This window comes from Lactuca serriola, chromosome 2, assembly GCF_051521515.1.
Source record: "Lactuca serriola cultivar US96UC23 chromosome 2, Lser_US96UC23_V15, whole genome shotgun sequence".
In the NCBI taxonomy this organism is placed as follows: domain Eukaryota; kingdom Viridiplantae; phylum Streptophyta; class Magnoliopsida; order Asterales; family Asteraceae; genus Lactuca; species Lactuca serriola.
Window position 1 is genome coordinate 26,239,480 of NC_136409.1, and position 25,255 is coordinate 26,264,734.

General features: G+C 39.7%; 1 pseudogene; it reads left to right on the forward strand.

The window, feature by feature from the left end:
- The first annotated feature begins 1,944 nt into the window (after positions 1-1,944).
- LOC145089082 (uncharacterized) lies at positions 1,945-25,203 on the forward strand (annotated as a pseudogene).
- The last annotated feature ends 52 nt before the right edge of the window (positions 25,204-25,255 follow it).

Here is a 25,255-nt window from a genome sequence, read left to right on the forward strand (position 1 = left end):
ATTGCAAACATTATTCAAACGACTAGCCACATTACATGGAATGAATGTATTAAAACAAAGATGATCTAAAATATTATCGTCGGGGTGTCCAAGGCGATTGTGCCATAAGTCCGAACTGGAAGTAGAAACAAAATTGTTGCTGAGGGTGCGACGTGACAGGGTATAATATGCCACAACTATTGTGTCGAGACAAGATCCTCCCAGTCATCAAATCCTTCACAGAAAAACCGTATGGATCAAATTCAACAAAATCATAATTATCAGATGTGAATTTTCTAACAGATATGAGGTTTTTAATGATTTGAGGTGCTAACATGACACTTTTCAAAATAGTCCGAGTGGTTAGGAAGAAAAGTGTGGTGTTACCAGAACCTTTGATAGGGATGCTATGACCATTCCCAACATAGATAGACTGAATATGACTTGTTTTTAATGGATTGGAAATTATACCTTCGTTACTAGTGACGTGCGAGGTTGCTCCAGTTTCCATAAACCATTAAAACATGCACTGTCTAAGGTCATTGTGTGAAGAGCTTCTCCAAGAGCTGTGGGGTCCAACGGGTTTGTTTCAGCCGGATATTGGGCGTGGCGTGGCTGATGAGATGAGCGATCAGGCCTGGACTGTTGTTGATATGATTGTCTATAATTCTATGGGTAGGCCCACCCTTGCTGCCGAAAAAAGACATGGTGGTGGAGCATATGTAGCCAAACACGGGTATGGGCATTACCCGGAGGCTTGTTGCTGTGATTTCCAGAAGGAGCACCGCAACCACGATTGTTGTTTCCACCACAACCACGGTTACTGGTGTTCATAAGACCGCAAGTCTGGTTTGATTAGGGTGATTTTGGTGTGAAGGAGTTGGTTCATCAGCTATGTCAGCGTGTGCAACAACAAGGGCTCCACTGGAAGAGTTTATCATTGTGTTGTTACTCTTTCAAGTGGATTGGCGATGTTAAATTTGCAGCATGCTAAATTTCGTGTCCCACGTTGGCAGGCTTTGGTTGATAAAAGAAACCACAATGTCATAGGGTAAGCCACAGTTGTAGTACAAGACGACTTTATGTAACCTGGCTTTCAATGTCAGAGGATAATCCTAGCTTATCTCATTGATTGATGAAGGGTATATATACAAATACAACAACGAATCCTTATAATAAGGAAATGATCAAATACAATAATCTAGGGGAATATATATATACACTATATTATTTTATTGACTAATAGAATCTTCGTCAAGTTATTTTTACCGGCACATTCAGTTTCAGAAACAATGGAGAATAAGTTCCATATTCTAGTAGTCAAGTTGTTCAACGAAATAATAATCATAGAGGGTAGGGAGGGATTTAGAGTTAACAGTTCCAACTTATGGATGAATAGTGGTAGAGCTTCCTTAATTTTAACGATTTTCACGTGAAAAGACGATGAAGAAGCATAAAATGACAGCTATTATAGGCTTCCCACAAATATTCTTTTAGAGAGAGACATTAATGTTAAAGAATATTGACAGAATGAATCTGTGAGGCTTGTTAAGAAACATGCACACTGGGAATTAACAAAATTAAACACATATATATCATACGTTGTGAAGATTATCTTTGGAATTAATAGAATCAAACACTTACAGAAGAAAAAGAATAAGAGGTCTTAGGAATTGCAGTGCCGGAGGAGGAATATAGGGCTAAAGGATTACTTGCTGTAGATTGCAGTTGGTCTTTTGGAAAAAATAAATATCTTTTTTCTATTCAATATCTCGAAACTTAAATGAAGGGTATAATGGTCCATTTACAACTATAAAATTATGTGGATAGAGAAAAGGAACCCTGGAAGAATCAACCCCTTAGAAAAAATATAACAAAACAAGTATTGACTTTGTGTCCTCATCTCAATTGACTCTAAAACTCTATAGTCTCGATTTGCATAAAATGATTCTCGTAATCATCAAACAATGCGGAACACCTCTTCCAAGATTAGCATTCCCGTGCACACGTTAACCATGCTCATGATGCTTTCTTTCAGGTTAGCATCCCCGTGTCCTACTTATATTCAAGGTGTGTATGATTGTTATAATGGTTGGAATCACTTCACTTGCAACAACGGAAGTGTGGTTCAAATAAACATCAACATAACCTTTTCCTCATTTCCGAGCCTCGAGATGCTAAAAATTTCAGATACTTTTCTTGAAGGAAATAACCTACACCAGATTGGCTTGCTCAGAAATCTAACCTATGTTTCTCTCACGCTGAATTATTACATAGATACATTGCCTTTATTCTTTACCAATCTCACCCGATTAGAATACCTTGACCTTTCAGGCAACTATCTCAGCGGAAACCTCTCATCTCAGAGTCTCAAGAACTTGAAGTTTCTGGATCTTAGCCACAATTGGTTGACTGGTCCAATACCTCAATCTTTTGATTATATGGTCAATCTCACCCAATTAGAACACCCTGACCTTTCAGCTAACTATTTCAGCGGAAACCTCCCATCTCAGTTGTGGAGTCTCAAGAACTTGAAGTTCTTGGATCTTAGCCACAATCAGTTGACAGGTCCAATCCTTCAATCTTTTGCTTCCATGGTCAATCTCACCCGATCAGAACACCTTGCACTTTCAGGTAACCGTTTCATTGGTACCCTCCCATCTCAGTTGGGGAATCTCAGAAATTTAAAATATCTGGATGTTAGCAAAAATCAATTAAGAGGAGCAATTCCACAGGAACTTGGTAATCTGCAAAAGCTAGAAACGTTGAGCCTCGGTGACAATCTTTTTCAAGGTCCAATTCCCTCAGCTATGGGTTCTTTAAGCCAACTGATAATTTTGAACCTTAGTATGAATAACATCAGTGGCCCCATTCCTCCACATATGGAATATCGGTACTTAAAACAACTCGACCTTAATCATAACCATCTTTCTGGTGTGATTCATCTCGAATTCAGAAACTTGCCAAGACTCTCTCACCTTGATTTTTCATCAAACGGTTTGTCCGGGAATGTATCCTTTCGGTATCCGTGTAGATTAGAGTAACTAGACCTCTCTCATAATTTCCTGACTGGTTACAATGGATTAGCTAATTGCTACCGTTCAAGGTATCTGGACCTTAGTGATAATATTTTTGTTGGAGAAGCAGCTAACTGTTCGAATTTCTTATGGTTGGAGTACTATAGTCTAAACATGTCTAGGCTTTATTTGGGATATTGTACAGAAACTGGCTTTCTACGCAAGCCCTCCAAAGAACAAAAATCCATCCTCCTTTTGGAGATTCTTCTTCCGATGATTGTTGGATTTTGTTTCTTAGTGATTAGTTATGTGCTTTACCGTTATAAAAAGGCTACCACAAGAAAAGTCAGCATGAACTACAAATACATGGAGATGTGTGCTCGATATTGAATTACGATGGGACACTTGCATTCGACGACTTCGTCAAGGCAACAGAGGACTTTGATCTCAAATATTGCATTGGAACCGGTGGCTATGGAAGTGTATATGAAGCAAAACTGCCTAACGGTAAAACATTTGCTTTGAAGAAACTCCATCGGTTTGAAGCCAAGCAACAAGAGTTTCAAGAACGAGATCCAAGTCTTAACCAACCTAAGGCACAAAAACATTGTGAAACACTATGGTTTTTGTTTGCATAACAATTGCAACTTCCTTTTACGAATAGTTAGAAACTGTATTTGGCTTAATGACCCTCTTGGGTATCGATCTCATTATATAACGTGAATATACAACTAAAGATCCTATGATTAAGGATCAGATGATAATACAACAATATATTTAAAACTATAACAAACTATCCGATCTTATATTTCTTATCTTTACATTCCCCCTCAATCTTGAGCGTAACTAGGTTGAGATTGTATCTCATTTTCTCCAACATGTTTCGAGTTGTGGGTTTAGTCGGACCATTTGCCAATTGATCATTTGAGGATATAAATCGAACATCTAAAGCCCCCATTGCTACCTTTTCTCTAACAAAATGAAAATCAACTTCTATGTGCTTTGTTCTAGCATGAAACATTGGATTAGCAGTCAAATATGTAGCTCCTAAGTTGTCACACCATAGAATCGGGGCTCGAGCTTGTTTGACACCTAACTCTCTGAGTATTGATTGAATCCACATTGCTTCTGCTGTCCCATTTGCTAAAGCTTTGTATTCCGCCTCGGTACTTGATTTAGACACTGTCGGTTGTTTTCGCTAGCTCCATGAAATCAAGTTGGGTCCTAAAAATATTGCTAAACCGCCAGTGGATCGTCTATAGTCTATGCAACCTGCCCAATTTGCATTAGTGAACACACTTAACAATGTGGAGGTGGTCTTTCGAACATGAAGCCCTGTATTGATCGTGCCCTTTATATATCTTAATATTCTCTTTCCTACTTCGAGATGCACATCTGTGGGTTTGGCCAAAAACTGACAGACTTTGTTGACTGGAAAAGAAATATCGGGTCTTGTTAAAGTAAGATACTACAGACCACCAACCATGCTCCTATACTTGAACGTATCTTTCTCATTGAGCTGTTTTCCAGAATTTAGCGACAGCTTGTCTGTGACCAGCATTGGAGTTGAGACTGCTTTACAATTCTCCATATTAGTATGCTTTAACAGATCAGAGGCATACTTTTGCTGTAACAATGTGATTCCCCCTGAATTGTGAAGCACCTCAATTCCTAGAAAATAGTGTAACTTCCCGAGATCTTTGATAGGAAAAGAAGAGCTTAGTGCTTGACGAGTTTGTCAACAACAACTTGAGATGAACCCACAATAACAATGTCATCAACGTACACCAGCATATAGACAACATGTAGACAGTGACATCCTTTTGATGGAGAAAAAAAAAGAGATGTGTCTGCCTTAGAAGAATGAAACCCAAGAAAATAAAGCTTGTCACGCAATCATGAGAACCAAGCCCGAGGCGATTGCTTGAGGCCATAAAGAGCTTTGCGAAGCTTACACACATGTTGAGGATGTTTAGAGTCTTCAAAGCCGGGAGGTTGTTGCATATATACTTCTTCTTTTAAAATGCCATGAAGAAATGCGTTATTGACATCTATTTGACGGAGATGCCACCCACGTGAGACAGCGTGTGAGAGAACAAGTCGTATTGTGGTAGGCTTTACAATGGGACTGAAAGTATCCTGATAATCAATTCCATACTGCTGTGTGAAGCCTCTAGCAACCAAGCGAGCCTTGTACTTATCAATGGTACCATCTGGATTTTGTTTTAACTTAAAAATCCATTTACACCCAACAATATTTACACCAGTGGGTCTAGGAACAAGAACCCAAGTGCGAGTTGACTGTAATGCTGTAAATTCTGCTTCCATGGCAGCCTTACAATTAGGATCAGTCACTGCAACTCGATGTGAAGTGGGAGTGCAAACAGAGAAGGCTCGTTTAGAAAGATCATAAGGAATGGTCCCATCTGTGAATTTCTTAGGGAAGAATTTTCCAGCACGTGCACGCATGGTCATACTAGGAGGAGAGGCTTCAGGGGTGTGCGGAACCGGAGAAGGCATGGCACTAGGTGAGGATGGTATGGCAGCTGATGTAGGAGACAGAGGGACGAAAGCCACTGTAGCTGGTGGTGTTGGCGGTTCCTGAGTTGGAGCAGATGATGCTGATGTTGATGGCGGAGTGGCTTCAGATGCAATTGAGGAACATGTGAATTCTTGTGGCTGCTCACGCAAAACCTATGTTGGTGCTAGTGCTGGTAGTGAGGAGGAAGTCACTTGTGCAGCGGGAGAGAACTTAACTGGAACTGCATCTGCATCACAATTATTATCTAGCAAAAGAGATAAGTCATATTTTCATATGTGGTCATTAGTAATTGCCGGTTCATTTGAGGAAAAAAGACTGGATGGGACGTAGGAGAAGTACGAATTTGGCCATTGTTTGAAGCATAAGGGAAACAACTCTCATCAAAATTGACATCTTGAGAGATATAAACACGACCAGTGGATTTATCTAGGCATTTATAACCCTTATGAATATAACTGTAACCCAAGAAAACACACAGAGTAGATCTAAAACTAAGTTTTCATGTATTGTGTTTTCTTAAACATGGCCAACAGGCACAACCAAAGACTCGAAGAAAAGAACAGTCATGATTGATAGTTAGAAACTATTTAATAGGGGTGACACTTCCAATTGTTCGAGTAGGCATCCTATTAATCAGATAGCATGCAGTTAGAAAGGCTTCATCCCAAAAACGAAAAGGAAGGGATGATTGAGCTAAGAGAGTTAAGCTCGTTTCAACTATATGGCGGTGTTTCCGTTCTGCTATTCCATTTTGTTAGGATGTATGAGGATAGGACACACGATGTGTGATTCCTACTGTTTGAAAAAACTAATGCAACCTTTGACACTCTCCGCCCCAGTCTGATTGAACACTACGAATCTTGGTGTTTAAGAGTCGTTCAACATGTTTTTGAAAATTATAAAATACTTATTCAACATCAAATTTGTTTTTGATAAGATAAATCCAACTATATCGACTGTAATCATCCAAGAAAATAACATAATATTTAAAACCCCCACTAGAAACTTGGACAGGACCCCAAACATCAGTATGCACAAGTTCAAGAGGAAAAGTAGAAACACGAACTGAATTACTATAAGAAAGTTGATGACTTTTTCCACGTTGACAAACATCACAAACTAAAGACTCATTATGAAACGAATATCCTAACTTATTTGAATTTAAAATTGTTTTGACAATTGCTAAAGTGGAATGACCAAAACGCTGATGCCATTGAGACCGAGAGACTTTGACACTTGATAGACCTTGACGTTGAGGAAGATTTCTAGAGCAACTGATGGGAAGTGGATAGAGCCCGCCTTTGCTCCTACCTAGTAGGATGATTTTCTTCGTTGCTATGTCCTTGTCACAGAAAACATTAGGATAAAGTTCAGTAAATACATGATTATCGGCCATAAGCCTTTGAGTGGACAAAAGATTTCTGCTAATATGTGGGACATGTAAAACGTTTTTGAGATAAAGAGGTCTAGTTAAACCGGGAATTATTGACTGAACAACATGTGAAATAGACAAACCTGCACCATTTTCCACTTAGACTTGATCCTTCCCGTGATAACACTCTTGGACAGTGAGACGGTCAAGCTGATTAGTCAGATGGTCTGTTGCTCCACAATCAATAAACCAATTTGGTTCTGGATGGTACCCCGCGGAGGTCACGCTATTTTCCCCACGATAATCTTTTGCCAGATACGAGTGGTTGAAACGATTTCTGCAAGTGAGAGCTGTGTGGCCAGGTATACCACACACTTGGCAGCGGGGTCCCCTATTTCCACGACCACGCCCCCTACCTCGTCCACGATAGCTTCCTCCTAGAGAATTTCCTCTATGATTATAGTTATTGTGCCCATTTGAATTGTTATAATTGCGAAAAGGTGAGGGACTGTTGTTGTTACTTTCTTGGTGTGTGACATTATTGGTAGAGGACGAAAATTCCATTATGCTTCCCATGGCAGTGGCTTGAGCCTCTTGTGCAATCAAATATGAGTAGAACTCTGGAAGCGTGACTTTCCTTTCGTTGCTGAGGACTGTTATGGCGGTGAACAAGTCGCCATGTCTTGGCCCTAATCCTACCAGTATATAGCCAATTACCTCTTCATCATTCATTGGTTGTCCAATGATTGCCATGGTATCTGCAAAACCAGTCATTTTCTGGTACTACTCTACAGCACTTAGATATATGTGACAATAGTCAAATTCGGGTCAAGTCTAATTCGAACAAAGTCATCAAGTCAAACCGGTCAACTCAATTAAACCTTGTATATTAAGGTTTGTGTTATGTAATTACTGTATAACTCACTATTTTAATAAGAAAACATCACTTGGAAATTTTGTGTGTTTAATTTGCCTTAGCCTTAGTGCTAAACAATGAACAAAAACAATAAAAAAATGTTGCATACTCATCGGGAGTGTGTAAGATCCTAAAACCTGGCTTAACGGGGTTCACGGATCTTGCGTTGCGGAGCCAAACACTCACAAATGTCACACACGAAACCTCTCTCAATCGTTTTCACTCTATCTCTCTTTATCTAGAATCTCTCCCAAATCTCTCCAAGAATGTGAAATCTCTCCCAAATCTCTCTTTGTATGAGAAATCTCTCCAAGAATGTGAAATCTCTCCCAAATCTCTCTGTATGAGAAATCTCTCCAAGAATGTCAAATCTCTCCCAAATCTCTCTTTGTATGAGAAATCTCTCCAATAATGTGAAATCTCTCCCAAATCTCTCTTTGTATGAGAAATCTCTCCAAGAATGTCAAATCTCTCCCAAATCTCTTTTTGTATGTGAAATCTCTCCAAGAATGTCAAATCTCTCCCAAATCTCTCTCAAAAGTTCCTTAAACTTTTTATAGTCTTTCGAGCCATCCTGACCCTTAACCAGGTCAAAAACGGCTTAAAACAGGGGTAAAAACGAGTAAAATAGGCTTAAGGACCCGAAACCCTTCTTAAGGAGCCGAACCCTCTTAAGGACCCGAAACCCCTCTTAGGAACCCAACCTGTCAGAAGCGAACTTGTTAGAAGCGAAGGCATCAGAAGCGAACCCTCCCTTCGGACCGAGCCCCGCATAAGGGACCGAACCCTCCCCTTCGGACCGAACCTTCGGTTCATTTCGGTCTATTTTGCTCCATTTCTCTCTTACCCTCTTTCGCCTCGTTTCGCTTCGGCCCAACACCAGAAGGAACTGAACCTCCGGCCAGGATCGAGAGGTCTCGATTTCTTTCCGGTTTTCGACTACGACTTCCTTTTAGCTCCGTTTTTAATTGTTTTAACGCGAGATTTTCACCCAAAACTTTATTTTAACATATAAGGCCCCATATATTCTAATTATCCACGTTTTTGGGGATAAACCTTATCCAAGAAGAGTGGATGAAGTACAAGAGGTGGAGTGTTGACTTTTCTTTATTCTATGACACAAACAACCACTCCCATACCCATTCCATGTCACTATTCACCATCAGCCCATACCTAGTCATTTCATGGTACTTTTCCGACCATTTTTTAGCCACACACTTGGTTAAGGGTAAGAAAACCCTCCTATCTCCTCACATTTCTTTTATTTCCTCTCATTCTTCCATCAAGAACAAACTTCATTTTCTCTCATTTTCTCTCTTTAAAATTCGAGATTCAAGGCTATACTCCAAGGTTTTCTTCTACTTTTGGTAAGTATTAACATCCTCCATATGATTATTTCACTTCCTTCTACTCAAATCATAGATATCTTACACAAACTCCATCCTATTGGTGTTAGATCTTTGAATCTTCAAGCAATCTCCCAAAGTGTTCTTGAGTTGAACACTTCTTTTCTCCACCATCCATCTACTGAAATCACCTAAGGTGAGTTCATACCCCTTACATTTTCATGTTTTCTTAAGTTTTTAGGGGGGGAATACAAGTTAAAACACTAAGAACCTAACTAAACATTTCTAACAGCTTTCATCAGAAAAGTTGGACTCCATTCACGGACTGTTTTGGGCAACTTAAACATTTTTTTTTCAAAACTGTTTTAGGTGTAATTAGTTCCAGTTCTTATCTTTAAAATGACTACTTGCACATCTCCATACGATTTTTCTACAATTTATGGTGATTTTTACAAAACTGCCTACTATTTCAAACATCAATCCAGACCAGGCTGTGATTATGAACTTTTTCACTCAAGTTGGAAGTCATTAAAAATCATGAGTAAACTAGACACATTTTGGGAACTCTCAGAATTTACGGATTTAGTTTTCGACTTCGTATGATTTTTCTATGACTTTTCTAAAACAGCGCAGAAAGGTTAAAAATTAGTTAAAAGCTTATAACTTTCATAACACTTTGTATTATGTTGAACAAAGTGTATAACAATAAGTTCTAAATATTGAATGTGTTTCCTTGTTAGTTTATCATCATAAACTGAAACTTAGTCATTCATGATAAGATTATTCATTCATTTAGAACACGTATATTAAGCTATAATAAGCATAGTTTATGGATTCATAACACTAATGCATTTTCATAAAAGAGTTCTTATACATTACAAACGTTTTGGATAAACTATAATAGATATAGTTTATGTATCATTTACTTCTCAAACTTATTTACCAAAAGTTTTCAGTTTAGTTCACGTAAATCTGTTAATGAATAAATTTGTGAGTCATTCGCTTCGGGTTACTTCCAAAGTAACCAATTCAAAAAGTCTTGTAAATTGTAACCAGAGTATCTTGTAGGGAGAACGTGATAGTTGTGTATAGATCTATATTGGGTCTGACAAACCCACACCTGAGCTGCTTGCAACAGCTAGACCGGCAGGTCTGGGGTGTGAAGTGTCATTTATCGGCGACGCCTGAAGATCGTCGCATTACAAGGCCGTCTAAGTTAAGTATGGTTATGATAGCTCACACGTGGTATTAACAAATCATAAGATTTACGGGTTCTAACTATAAATTAACGAGTTATGTCGATTTAGCTCACTGAAATCACTTTAAGTATGGAAAAATACTTGTACGCCTTCATATCAAAAAGGGTTTTATGTCGATTTAAAATCACTTTTTATATCAATAATTACATATATTGCTGTATATTTTTGGTCTTGGTATTTAAGACTACACACCATTCATTACGGGAGTTTTCTCAAATCAGAAAGGGTTTGTACGCAAATTTGAAACCACTTTTATATCTTTAAGTATGACAAATACTTGTTCATTTTTGGGTCCTGGTATTTAGGACCACATAACTTTTATCAGGAAAATATTGGATTTTTCTTGGTAACATACATCTCTTTACAAAGATCGATTTTCAAACTCTTACTGTCAAAAGCTTATGAACTCACCAACCTTTGTGTTGACACTTTTCAAAACTACTTGTATTCTCAGGAATTCAGTGAAACAGGAAATCAACAGGGTTTTGAGGATGGGACGATAAATCGTCAAACAGTTCATTTTGTATCATAATGTAATTGATTTGAATCACGTAAACATATACTTTGGTGTAACTTTTTCAATAATATTTATGATGGTTGTATTTACTTTGAGCACTATTATACTCGTTGTGATACTCTACATGAAGTCCTCCACCTCCAGAAGTTTCCGCCATCCTTGTTTTGGGGGTGTGACAATATCCCTTTTTTGTATTTGAGAGTTGAGTGCGAATCTCGATAGAATTTCCACGATGCTGAGTGGAAAACATGGTGAGAAGGGTGGTCCATAATTTTTGAGCAGTGTCAGTGCAGCGGATCAACTGAGGAAGAACTTCTTCTGTCATGGAAGGCAGAAGACCCCCAATTACTGTTTGAGCTTGAACTACCGAGGTGTCGTGTTCTGGGTTTGGAGATTCTTTTGGCGGCTCGATTGTTTCTTTTCCTGTGGTGCTGGTACTTGTGATTATTTTGGCTGGAGGCGCCGGTGTAGTGCCATCTAGATGGCCAAAGAGCTGAACTCCCTTTAGAATCGGGATTACTTGTGCCCTCCATAGGAGGAAATTGGTGCGGGTTAATTTGCAGGATACGGCGGTAGCGATAATGGAGGATTTCACCGGTGCCGACATGTTGAAGAAGAGAAAGAGATACTCTTTGGAAGGAGACCAAAAGAGTCGGATGAGAACTATGGTTTAACGAAGGATTTTCAGCTCTGTTACCAAGTTAGAAACTGTATTTGGCTTAATGACCCTCTTGGGTATCGATCTCATTATATAACGTGAATATACAACTGAAGATCCTATGATTAAGAATCCGATGATAATACAACAATATATTTAAAACTATAACAAACTATCAGATCTTATCTGTGACATCCCCATTTTCACGGCCAGAAAAGGCCAATTTTGTTTATGCTTTATAAAAATCAGAGTACTTCTTTTAATAAAAATGTTGCGGAATTTGTTCCCAGAAAAACATGATAAATACGTTATTAAAACATTTTCGAAGAAACGTATTTTATTCATTTCAAAACGTTTGGGATGTCATCGTTAATACAGAAACATAAGCATAAACAGAACTTATATTTATTTACAGTAGTGATCTACATCTCTTTAAATCTCTCAGTGTAGAGTGACCTTGTATCAACACCTGTGATATAAATAAACTGAGTGGGTCAGGTTGGGAAACCTGGTGAGTACATAGGGTTTTCAACCCACAATAATATAATTATTATGTTTAATCATCAAACAGTTAACCCAATTACCCATCTCTATTATCTTCTTTATTCTTAAGGATCTACCCTAAGAATCAACTATTTCATGTTCATTCATTCCTAAGGATCATCCTAAGGAAACAATATGAAGTCCATTGTTGCCAATGACACATTGGTCAAGCGCAGCTGCTAATCTTGTCACTTAGGCGCAACTGCCAGAATTGGGACATTTTTTATGAGGCGCTTCTGCCGATATTGACCTTTAAACGCTACTGTCATGGTCATAAGGCTCCCTATTAGGCGCAGCTGCCGTACCTGTCCTTAGAGCGCAACTGCTAGGACGTTTACCGTAGATCTGAAACATCTACGGGTTGTGGCGCAGCTGCCAGTGCTCATCTATAGGGTACTAGGTCCACTGCTGCCAATGTATACCTATAGGGCACTAGGTCCATGCTACTAATGTTCCTCTATTTCAGCTTTTATCCCTCATCATTCATCTACCCATGTTTTACCCAACATATTTTGTAGATATAAAATACTTTATACAGTTTACAGCATTTAAAACATGTATAAAAAGTTTTCACTAGCATAGACAGCAAGTATTCAGACAATATGCGCACATAGCACGTAATTTATAATAAAATACTTCATATCTATGTGTAAGATGAAAGGGACCATGCACTCACCTGATAGGTGGTGACTCAACACTCGGACAACGCTTCGATACTCTCAAAACAACTTTCCTTCGATAAAACCTAGTATCAACACCACTGTTTAGTCTACCGATATCCGCGACAAATTAATAGTCTGACTATTATTATTATTATATAAGCGTTAAATAACACTCAATATAATTCATAATAATAGCCCAAATAATTATTTCAAGGTCCTAATAATGTTACTATAATTAATTAGAAGCTATATTAAAACTAGCGTAGGCGTAGCTCACTTATAGCGGGTTTTTCGCAAAACCGGGCTTCACTGGAGCAGCGTTTCCCGAGCCGAAAGGCTCTTTTCTCGGAGCCGTCGGGCGCTCCGGGGCTTCCGCCTCGTGCTAGGGAGTTACCCTAGGCTTTAGGGGGTTAGGGAGGCTTAGAGAGAGAGAGTTTAGAGAGAGAAAGAAGGTTTGGGAGGTGTGAAGAAGAGGCTAGACCCGACACCTCTATTTATAGTGCAAAAATCTGATGGACTCGCCGAGTAGGGGGGGCCTACTCGCCGAGTTGGTCCATGTGGTGGCCTTCTGGTGGTGCCACGTGTCCAATTCTGGTGGTGCCACGTCACCCCTATCGCGTATCAGCCTTCAAACTTAGAAAAATCATAACTTTCACATACGAGCTCCGTTTTCGATGTTCTTTATATCCACGCGTAGGTAAAATCAAGATCTACAACTTTCGTTTAGACTCCATTGGCTAATTCTTGACCGATCTCAAATTTAATAGTAGGAGGCGTTTAGACTGTTAAATGACCGCGAAGAATTCATAACTCCTTCATACGGACTCCTTTTTCATCTATCTTTTTACCGTTGAGTTCCTACTAATGAGATATTCAACTCTCATTTAGGTCACGTAAGCCAAAAAGCGCTCGAACTAAAATTCGAGTTTCGGGCTGTACACTGCTAAGCCGAATCTTCGAAAAATCATAACTTCCTCATACGAAGTCAGATTTGGGCGTTCTTTTTATGGATTTTCTCGGTTTAACATATTCTACGACTTTTTTTAGATCACTAAGGCTAAAAAGTCCTCCATCGTAAATTCACTGTTTACGCTTCCCGGTGTCGTGCCGGTTCCGTCGCGAAACTTCGACGGGCCATAACTTCTTCGTTATAACTCGGATTTCGGCGTTCTTTATATGTACGGAAACCTTGTGACATATTCTAAAACTTGGTTAAGATTATTTATTCTAAGTAATCTTTTGTCGAAAAGTCATTTTCGACCCCTATTGCCTCTAGCACGTAATTTATAATAAAATACTTCATATCTATGTGTAAGATGAAAGAGACCATGCACTCACCTGATAGGTGGTGACTCAACACTCGGACAACGCTTCGATACTCTCAAAACAATTTTCCTTCGATAAAACCTAGTATCAACATCACTAGGGTTTAGTCTACCGATATCCGCGACAAATTAATAGTCTGACTATTATTATTATTATATAAGCGTTAAATAACACTCAATATAATTCATAATAATAGCCCAAATAATTATTTCAAGGTCCTAATAATGTTACTATAATTAATTAGAAGCTATATTAAAACTAGCGTAGGCGTAGCTCACTTACAGCGGGTTTTTCGCAAAACCGGGCTTCGCTGGAGCAGCGTTTTTCGAGCCGAAAGGCTCTTTTCTCGGAGCCGTCGGGCGCTCCGGGGCTTCCGCCTCGTGCTAGGGAGTTACCCTAGGCTTTAGGGGGTTAGGGAGGCTTAGAGAGAGAGAGTTTAGAGAGAGAAAGAAGGTTTGGGAGGTGTAAAGAAGAGGCTAGACCCGGCACCTCTATTTATAGTGCAAAAATCTGATGGACTCGCCGAGTAGGGGGGACCTACTCGCCGAGTTGGTCCATGTGGTGGCCTTCTGGTGGTGCCACGTGTCCAATTCTGGTGGTGCCACGTCACCCCCTATCGCGTATCAGCCTTCAAACTTAGAAAAATCATAACTTTCGCATACGAGCTCCGTTTTCAACGTTCTTTATATCCACGCGTAGGTAAAATCAAGATCTACAACTTTCGTTTAGACTCCGTTGGCTAATTCTTGACTGATCTCAAATTTAACAGTAGGAGGCGTTTAGACTGTTAAATGACCGCGAAGAATTCATAACTCCTTCATACGGACTCCGTTTTCGTCTGTCTTTTTACCGTTGAGTTCCTATTAATGAGATATTCAACTATCATTTAGGTCACATAAGCCAAAAACCGCTCGAACTAAAATTCGAGTTTCGGGCTGTACACTGCTAAGCCGAATCTTCGAAAAATCATAACTTCCTCATACGAAGTCAGATTTGGGCGTTCTTTTTATGGATTTTCTTGGTTTAACATATTCTACGACTTTTTTTAGATCACTAAGGCTAAAAAGTCCTCCATCGTAAATTCACTGTTTACGCTTCCCGGTGTCGTGCCGGTTCCGTCGCGAAACTTCGACGGGCCATAACTTCTTCGTTATAACTCGGATTTCGGCGTTCTTTATATGTACGGAAACCTTGTGACATATTCTAAAACTTGGTTAAGATTATTTATTCTAAGTAATCTTTTGTCGAAAAGTCATTTTCGACCCCTATTGCCTCTAAATTGACTAGCCCGGATCTGCGGGCGTTACAATTATCTCCCCCTTAGGATGATTACGTCCCGGAATCATCAACGAAACAGGGCTTGTATAATGAGTCCATACATCATCTCTTCATCCTAGGTAATAATTATAACTTCTTTATTCCTTCAAGTCTATCTCTTAGACTTATTGACTGTAAGCAGTACTTAATCGTGCACCTGCTCTCTACCTTAGGTTAGACTCCAAATTATGATGTATCATCATGTATCGTACTTTTAGACTCAGGTCTCTTAGAGTTAAATTCTAAAATAGACTAAGACTTCCTTCATGTTCTAATGTGATATAATCATACTTTAACATGTAGCATTTCTAGCTACCAACGAGCGCGATACTTCTATTGATCGCTTTGATTTTAATCGTTTGGTTTAAGTCGGATGCTATATCAAACTTGGTTCTCTGAACCACGTAACCTACTCTTCGTAGTCGGACTCAATGTGATATGACCACTAGGGTCGGGATAACAACAATCTTCTTAGTCATTACCGAAACAATGGTAATGACATACTTGAATAAAACGAAATCAATTACTGGCTTCTTGGTAACCTTGTGACTTTCCCTGATCCAAGTATGAGTCCTGTGCTTCCGGTAATATAGGCCTCTACTACCATTCACACCTACTCATACTCGTCCCAAGTATTGTCCCGCAGTTTCCCAAGTCACCATGTAGCAAATCACACAATCATTCAACACAGTAGATAACAAAAGGAAGGTTTTATTTTATTACTTGAAACGATTACATGGGTGTTCAAGTTCACCCTAGATTATGCCTCTAATAGACTACATCATGTGACACTATCTATATGGATTCTTCATGACTCGATCTATATATATCCATCCTTACTCCTGATTCCTTGCATCGTCAGCTGCTTCGTCAAGGATCATTTGAAATGCTCTTGCCTTTGGTTTTGACGACACATTTGGCTTTGTAGCCCCTTCTCTCTTTGGGCAATCTTGCTTGAAGTGCCCTTCCTCGTTACATTCGTAACACACCCTTTTGTTGAATTTACACTCGTTGGCATAATGCCCATGCTTCCCACACTTGAAACAAGTCACCTCCTCACCGCATTTTCCAGAGTGTTTCTTTTTGCACTTCTCGCACCATCTTTCTTCACTCCCTCCTCCTCTAAACTTCCTTGTACTGGACTTGCTTCTCTCATCGGGCTTCGCAGACCCCTCAAACTTTCTCTTTTCGCCAACCTCGGTCTTGTTGGCGGCTCTTCCCTTGATCATCTCCTCAACCGACTTGGCAGCCCAGATAGCTGCCTCCAAAGTAGGTGCCTGACGCACTGGCACCGCGTACTCCCATGGAAGTCCTTTTGCATACTTGTCAACTTTCGTCAGCTCATCCGGAACAAGACGTAATGCGAACTCCATCTTCTCTGTGAAGTTGTTGGTGTATTCATCAACAGACATGCTTCCTTTCTTCAAGGTAAGGAATTGGTTTTCTAGCTCTAGCAGATTTTAGGCTGAGCAGTACCTACGTTTGAATTGCACCAGAAATTCTGCCCATGTTAGTTGCAGGGGCTCATTGGGGCTCAGAGTCTTCCCCAAGGTATTCCACCAACGTACAGCGCCTCCTCGAAACTGACGCACTGCAAATGTGGTCTGCTGTTTTCCCTTGCAACCGCATGTCATGAAAGCTAATTCCATCTCCGAGATCCAATCCATGACCCCGATCGGATCCTCCTTTCCAGTGAAAGTCGATGGCTTGCAAGTCAGAAAATCCTTGTACTTGCATCCATTCCTCTCGACTTCGTCATCGTGGTTGTTTTGTCGAACTATTGGTGGGTTGACTTGACCAACAGTCCCACTGTAGTTCTCCTCCTCAGTCTGCCCTTCATTCAACTCGGGCCGTTCGATCTGAATAGTCGCTTCCTCTCGATTTTGCTGGAGCAAACGTCTGGTTTTCTCCATTTGACGATCCAACATCACCTGGATCATTGCTTGCACTCCGGCCATCGTTATTGGCTCAGCAGCGGCTACCACAACCGGTATTTGCTCAATCACTGGGGGTTGGTTTCGGTTCCCATTTGCATTCACGTTTCCGCTACGGGTTCTTGCCATCTTGATCTATACACCGAATAAGGTGAATCTAGACCTTTACTTAGGATTGACGGTTAAATCATCCTTATCACTCCGAAACGTTTATATGCTAGTTCTAATATCGTAGTTAAACGCTTAGAATCCTAAACACATAAGGTTTCCAGATCCGGTCGGCAACAGACCATAGATCCGAACAAATAACAGCATATCCGACACAAGTATTTAGCACATAAAAGCATCTTAGGCACAATTCCTAAAATAATCTAGTGCTCACACCTCACAATCATCGCTTAGCATTCTAAGTTTAAGTTTAGAAATAAATCCATATTCCTAGTTCGCTTAAACTAATGCTCCGATACCAACTGTGACATCCCCATTTTCACGGCCAGAAAAGACCGATTTTGTTTATGCTTTATAAAAATCAGAGTACTTCTTTTAATAAAAATGTTGCGGAATTTGTTCCCAGAAAAACATGATAAATACGTTATTAAAACATTTTCGAAGAAACGTATTTTATTCATTTCAAAACGTTTGGGATGTCATCGTTAATACAGAAACATAAGCATAAACAGAACTTATATTTATTTACAGTAGTGATCTATATCTCTTTAAATCTCTCAGTGTAGAGTGACCTTGTATCAACACCTGTGATATAAATAAACTGAGTGGGTCAGGTTGGGAAACCTGGTGAGTACATAGGGTTTTCAACCCACAATAATATAATTATTATGTTTAATCATCAAACAGTTAACCCAATTACCCATCTCTATTATCTTCTTTATTCTTAAGGATCTACCCTAAGAATCAACTATTTCATGTTCATTCATTCCTAAGGATCATCCTAAGGAAACAACATGAAGTCCATTGTTGCCAATGACACATTGGTCAAGCGCAGCTGCTAATCTTGTCACTTAGGCGCAACTGCCAGAATTGGGACATTTTTTATGAGGCGCTTCTGCCGATATTGACCTTTAAACGCTACTGTCATGGTCATAAGGCTCCCTATTAGGCGCAGCTGCCGTACCTGTCCTTAGAGCGCAACTGCTAGGACGTTTACCGTAGATCTGAAACATCTACGGGTTGTGGCGCAGCTGCCAGTGCTCATCTATAGGGTACTAGGTCCACTGCTGCCAATGTATACCTATAGGGCACTAGGTCCATGCTACTAATGTTCCTCTATTTCAGCTTTTATCCCTCATCATTCATCTACCCATGTTTTACCCAACATATTTTGTAGATATAAAATACTTTATACAGTTTACAGCATTTAAAACATGTATAAAAAGTTTTCACTAGCATAGACAGCAAGTATTCAGACAATATGCGCACATAGCACGTAATTTATAATAAAATACTTCATATCTATGTGTAAGATGAAAGGGACCATGCACTCACCTGATAGGTGGTGACTCAACACTCGGACAACGCTTCGATACTCTCAAAACAACTTTCCTTCGATAAAACCTAGTATCAACACCACTGTTTAGTCTACCGATATCCGCGACAAATTAATAGTCTGACTATTATTATTATTATATAAGCGTTAAATAACACTCAATATAATTCATAATAATAGCCCAAATAATTATTTCAAGGTCCTAATAATGTTACTATAATTAATTAGAAGCTATATTAAAACTAGCGTAGGCGTAGCTCACTTATAGCGGGTTTTTCGCAAAACCGGGCTTCACTGGAGCAGCGTTTCCCGAGCCGAAAGGCTCTTTTCTCGGAGCCGTCGGGCGCTCCGGGGCTTCCGCCTCGTGCTAGGGTGTTACCCTAGGCTTTAGGGGGTTAGGGAGGCTTAGAGAGAGAGAGTTTAGAGAGAGAAAGAAGGTTTGGGAGGTGTGAAGAAGAGGCTAGACCCGACACCTCTATTTATAGTGCAAAAATCTGATGGACTCGCCGAGTAGGGGGGGCCTACTCGCCGAGTTGGTCCATGTGGTGGCCTTCTGGTGGTGCCACGTGTCCAATTCTGGTGGTGCCACGTCACCCCCTATCGCGTATCAGCCTTCAAACTTAGAAAAATCATAACTTTCACATACGAGCTCCGTTTTCGATGTTCTTTATATCCACGCGTAGGTAAAATCAAGATCTACAACTTTCGTTTAGACTCCATTGGCTAATTCTCGACCGATCTCAAATTTAACAGTAGGAGGCGTTTAGACTGTTAAATGACCGCGAAGAATTCATAACTCCTTCATACGGACTCCTTTTTCATCTATCTTTTTACCGTTGAGTTCCTATTAATGAGATATTCAACTCTCATTTAGGTCACGTAAGCCAAAAAGCGCTCGAACTAAAATTCGAGTTTCGGGCTGTACACTGCTAAGCCGAATCTTCGAAAAATCATAACTTCCTCATACGAAGTCAGATTTGGGCGTTCTTTTTATGGATTTTCTCGGTTTAACATATTCTACGACTTTTGTTTAGATAACTAAGACTAAAAAGTCCTCCATAGTAGATTCACTATTTACGCTTCCCGGTGCCGTGCCGGTTCCGTCGTGAAACTTCGACGGGCCATAACTTCTTCGTTATAACTCGGATTTCGAAGTTCTTTATATGTACGGAAACCTTGTGACATATTCTACAACTTGGTTAAGATTATTTATTCTAAATAATCTTTTGTCGAAAAGTCATTTTCGACCCCTATTGCCTCTAAATTGACTAGCCCGGATCTGCGGGTGTTACATTATCTTTCTTATCTTTACATGAATACATGGAAAAAGGGAGCCTATTTTGCACATTGAGTGACAATGAATTCACTGTCATGTTGGATTGGAAGATGAGGGTAAACATTATCAAACATGTAGCACATGCTTTGTCATACATGCATCATGACTGTAGCCCACCCATCATTCATCGAGACATATCAAGCAACAACATTCTCTTGAACAAAGAAATGGAAGGATTTGTTGCCGACTTTGGAGCAGCCAGATTGCTCGACCCTGATTCCTCTGACCAAACCATTGTCGTAGGAACTTTGGGATACATTGCTTCAGGTAAGTATGTGTAGATTCTAATGATTCCTTTAGCTTTGTTAGTAGATGAAATTACACTAAACAATCGTTTGATATAAACATGTAGAACTTGCATACAACATAATTGTGAACGAAAAATGTGATGTGTATAGCTTTGGAGTGCTTGCGCTTGAAATAGTTGGAGGGAAGCATCCTAGAGACCTCCTGACGTCCCTCAACTATTTAAACCGGGAAGGTGCAACTTTGGAAAGTATACTTGACAAGTGACTCCCTTTGACAGACGGATTGAAATGGAAATACCCCGTGTTTATAATGTTGCACTAGCATGCATTCACATGGATCCAAAGTCTCGCCCGACAATGAGAAACGTCTCTCAGGAATTATCCAAGTGATGAGGCAGCATTTGTACCTGATGACCATTTCTTTGTTTCGGTACCTCCCGATTAAAACTTCTCTCATGTTTGATTTTATATGAAACATGTTTATGTGGTCTTATTGTTTTTTACTCAAAAACTAGTTCTCATATACATAATACATCAACATGATGTGCATTCTTGTGCAATTGATATGAGATACAAAACTTGGTCTAGCTAAAGAACATCGGACCTCCTCTGTGGCATCCTTAATGTATAAATCAAACGTTAAATCTTCAACATGTATATACCCAAGCAATTGCATACAGAATTATCGGCTATAATTATGTTATAACATTCTACAAATTAGTGTTGCAATGTACGACATATTAGATATCATATGAATGAGGATCCCAAATCTACCACCCTTTCGTGTTCATTATCCGCTTTCCAAATCTTAGTTCAAAATGTATCCTTTTTTATTAATGGCAACACCGAACAAGGACAGAGCTTGTATAGAGCAAAGAGGGCTGTCCCCCCCCCCCTCCCCGCCAAAAAAAAAATCATAACTTCAAGCTTGGTCACTGAATATGATCCCTCATTATTTGATATTATTTTGAATTATGACCCAATGTCAGGTTGTTTGCGATAACTGAACACACTTTTATCTTTTGGACTTGTTGGCTTGAATAGGCAAACAAATCCTCACATTAACTAATATATATTAATTTTTAGTGAAATTACGATACCAGTACTAACATACTTACCATTGTGACATTGGTATGTATTGTGTTTGCCTAAATGGCAAATGAAAAATATCAGACTATGTGAACTTGATGTCTAAGATAAGCCAGTTAACTCACACTCTAAAGTAAAATGGAGAACCCTTGATGGCCAAAGATCCTTTATATTCACTATAATACCTTTTGAGATGATATTAGCAAAATGATACATTATTAGAAACATACATTGAAGAACTTTTCAAGAAAAAGGTGATTATGCCGACCATAATACACTCTAATGCGAAATCATGGATAGAGTTATTTACAAATGTATTAAGACTACTATTTAACCAGCCTTATTTTTTACAAAATAGTTTGCAACTATAAGATTAAGAGGCTTATAATGAAAAGCATACAATATTGACAAACAAGAACCAGTTTAGGTAAGAGATCATACTGTAATACTCAATGAGCATAAGGGTTGTTTGATATGCCTCTTACTAGGTCTGGTAAAAGGTTGGATCGGATATCATATTTAGAAGTCTATGACTCGATACTCCCTCTAAAATGCCTCTTACTCGATTAGATTGATCACACCTTAACTCAATCATCGACTATCAAATAGCCTCTTAGCAAATAACATAGGAAATAATCAATTTTAAGATAATAACATCAGATTGTAGAAAAAAGACTGCAAACCCCCATCTATATCAGAAGGAATTACCAAGGATTAGTCATAGGATAAGAGTAATCTCACACTTTGTTTTTCGAAGATTTAAGCATGTTGTATCATGAACTAACTAATTAGTAAATATCACCGGTCAACCTAATTGGAAGTTTTTTTCATAATTATTTATTTTTTATATATTTATTTATCATTGGAGGCTTGCAGCAAACAGATTGAGTCAAATGTCAAAGGAGCACACATAAACCTGAGATTCAATTATTGTCGTGTCATGCAAAGAGTTGCAACAAACAGAACCATTTTTTATCCGAGTGCTTGTAGTTGTAGAAAATTCTAAGTAATGGCTGGTCAGTCAGTAATTGCCCCAGGCGTCAGCTATATCTATCTCCTCTCTCCCTGGTGGCAAATAAATTAAAGAACCTAAAGGAGCATATCAAAATTTGGAGGAAGGAGGTGATCGGGAGATCGAAAAAGGTATTGGATGAGCTTACAACCCAAATAAATGACATTGATCTCTTGGCTGAGAAGGGGCTGATAAACAATGAAATGCTCAAAGCCCGTCAGAACGCTCAACAAAAAATCATTGAAATCGAGTCCGGGCGCATCAAGGACCTGAAGCAAAAGTCTAGAGTTAAATGGGCTCTAGAAGGTGATGAGAATACTGCTTTTTTTCATGGACTAATTAACAAACATAAAAGATCTCAGCGTATAAATGGTATTAAGGAAAACGGTTTCTAGATCACTGATCCGGTAGATATCAAGGAGAGAGTTCTAAAGCACTTTGCTGACAGATTTGCGGAACCTATTAGATCGCGCCCTAAGTTCATCAACTCCAATTTCAAGAAATTGCCCCCCTGTGCTATTGAGTCCTTGGAAGACCCTATCTCCATCGATGAGATCAAATCAGCAATTTGGGCGTGCGGCTCAGATAGGGCCCCCGGGCCTGATGGATTCTCTTTCGCTTTTCTAAAGAAGCATTGGGAGGAAATTGGTAGTGACTTCTACCTAGCAGTCAAGCATTTTGAAGCCTCAGGGCTTATTGATGAAGGATGCAATTCATCTTTTATCACCCTAATCCCAAAGATCCAGGACCCGATCACGTTAAACGATTTCCGACCTATCAGCCTAATCGGATGTCTATACAAAAAGATTTCAAAGGTCCTTGCTGAACGGCTGAAAAAAGTGATCCACCATGTGGTAAGTAAAGAACAAACAGCTTTCATTAAAGATAGGAACATCCTAGATGGGCCTCTAATCCTCAATGAAGTTATTAGCTGGTTGAAGAAGAACAAAAAGAAAGCGTTCATTTTCAAAGTTGATTTTGAAAAAGCTTTTGATTGTATTAGTTGGGATTTCTTGGACTCAATCATGCAACAAATGGAATTTGGGGATAAATGGCGAGCCTGGATTCGTGGATGTTTAACTTCAGCAAGGATCTCGGTTCTTATTAATGGTGCAGCAACAAAGGAATTCAGAATGGAGCGGGGTGTGAGGCAGGGGGACCCGCTGTCTCCTTTTTTGTTTATCTTAGCCGCTGAAGGTCTCCATGTAGCTCTAGAATCGGCAAGAGAAAATGGTGTTTATAGTGGCGTTCAGCTCCCTCGCTGTGGTCCATCAATCTCGCATCTACAGTATGCTGACGACGTGATTTTTTTGGGTTCATGGTCGCTGGAAAACACGAAAAATCTGATCAGAATATTACGGTGTTATGAGTTGGCTTTAGGGCTCAAGGTTAATATGTCAAAGAGCAAAATTTACGGACTTGGTGTCCAGTCCTGTGAATTGGAGTTGGTGGTGCGCAGCTTTAACTGCTCGATCGGTTCATTCCCGATTACCTACTTAGGTCTCCCAGTTGGTGTGTCGATGGTTCGTGAAACTCATTGGAAGCCCATAATCGAAAAATTTCGAGCAAAACTCTCGAGATGGAAAGCCTCCACCCTGTCGTTTGGGGGTAGATTGACCCTTTGTAAATCCGTTTTAGGTAGCCTCGGCTCATATTATTTTTCGCTATATAAGGCCCCTTCAAAAGTACTTAAATCTCTGGAACGAACTCGGATGAATTTTTTCTGGGGTGGGAGTTTGGAAGCAAGAAAAATGGCCTGGGTTGCTTGGGAAAAAATTCTAGCTTCCAAAGAAAGAGGGGGTTTTGGGATTGGCAGTTTGAAAGCGCAGAATCTTGCTCTTATGGGTAAATGGTGGTGGTGCTTCAGAACCCAACAGGACAACATTTGGGCCATGGTAATTCAAGCCATTCATGGTTTAGAGGGTGGTGTGGCTCGTCCTAAGGCTGTTAGAAGGAAAAGCAGTTGCTGGGGCTCGATAGCTTGCCTACCTTCATTTTTAGACAAAGACCAGGTGCCTTTCCTTTCCTTCTTTCAAAGCTCATTAAATCTCGATGGTTCATTCAAATGGTTATGGTCTCTTGATCACTCGGGTGTTTATACTGTATCCTCACTGCGGAAGCATATTGATAATCGGTCCCTGCCTTATAGTAATGCTGGTTGGAAATGGAACCCGCTTGTGCCGGGTAAGGTAAACATATTAGCCTGGAGAGTCAGCCACGGTCGGCTTCCATGCATGGAGAATTTAAATAAGCTTGGTATCAGTTCTTCAGACTTATGTCAAATGTGTCATGAAGCCACATAATCAGTAGATCACATCTTTGTGGGATGTCCGATAGCAAAGCAAGCATGGGCGCAGGTATGTAGCTGGTGGCGTCTACTGGGGAACTATCCAAATAATTGTAGGGAGCTGTTAAACTGTAAAGAATCATTAAGGGGACATAATAGACTGGAAATGATACATGAGGCTATAATGCTGGTGTTCTTATGGGTAATGTGGAGATTCAGGAACAACAAGGCTCACTGCTCAAACCTAAACTCCGGCTCAAGATTGGCTTTGGCTCTCGAGGTACAATCATTTTCGCATCTATGGATCAATGCAAGGAATCGGAAGGGAAGGAAGCTTAGATGGCTCGAGTGGTGTTGTGATCCAATCTTGGAGTGCTATGGCAGGATGTAG